Genomic DNA, 1,020 nt, shown 5'->3' on the forward strand with positions numbered 1-1,020 from the left:
TGTGTATGTGTATGTGTATGTGTATGTGTATGTGTTTGTTTGTGTGTGTCTGTATTTGTTTGTGTGCAGGGGCTGGGAAAACACTTTCCTTCCATAATTGTGCTAACATCAAATTGTGATTATTATAATCAGTTGGGGTCCACAATTAACACTTGCCAGTGGTGGGTTAATTGTAAAGTTACTATCAATAAATATTTTAACTGCCCATGAAATTTTGCATTATTTTTATTTTAAAAATATTTGAAATTTTAAATAAAGTTATTTAAAATTATTTAGCTATTGTCCTTGCTTATTTATGACAAACAGCACAGGTAATTTTGCGCTATCACTTACAAACAGTATTATTATAATACAGTATAATTTATATACTATTATAATGTTTAATACTATTTTGAATTACCTTTTTTATATTTAATTTTTTTTTTAATTTTAATTTAGTTTGTTTTAGTAATTTAGTTGTGTGCTTTTGTCATTTTTTCTTAGTTTTTGTTTAATATTTCTATTTATCTTTATTTAATTTAGTTTTTTACATTGTTATTTTACATATTAGTTTTACTTTTAGTTGATTATTTTATTTTTAAGTTGAAAAATTTAATCTAATATTTATATTTTATATTAGCTTTAACAATTACTTATTTAATTATTATTTTATATAGTTAACATTAACAAACATAAACTATTCTCTGTTGAAACAGCACCTGTCACAACTCCTTGATTTTATTCTTTATATGTAACCCTGGACCACAAAAGCAGTCATAAGAGTCAATTTGTTTTTAAATTGAGATGTATACGTCATCTGAAAACTGAATAAATAAGCTTCCATTGATGTATGGTTTGTTATGATAGGACAATATTCTGGAATCTGAGGGTGCAAAAAAAATCGAAATTATTGAGAAAATCGCCTTTAAAGTTGTCCAAATGAAGTCCTTAGCAATGCATATTAATAATCAAAAATTAAGTTTTAATATATTTACAGTAGGAAATTTACAAAATATCTTCATGGAACATGATCTTTACTTA

At 24.3% G+C, this 1,020-nt stretch overlaps 1 protein-coding gene across 1 annotated transcript in view; it reads left to right on the plus strand.

Moving 5' to 3' along the window:
- Positions 1-1,020, plus strand: part of sdk2b (sidekick cell adhesion molecule 2b) — a 332,871-nt gene that overhangs the window by 311,049 nt on the left and 20,802 nt on the right. The gene's annotated exons all lie outside the window — the stretch shown is intronic.

Source organism: Sinocyclocheilus anshuiensis, unplaced genomic scaffold (genome assembly GCF_001515605.1).
Source record: "Sinocyclocheilus anshuiensis isolate Anshui unplaced genomic scaffold, SAMN03320099.WGS_v1.1 scaffold1833, whole genome shotgun sequence".
NCBI lineage: Eukaryota > Metazoa > Chordata > Actinopteri > Cypriniformes > Cyprinidae > Sinocyclocheilus > Sinocyclocheilus anshuiensis.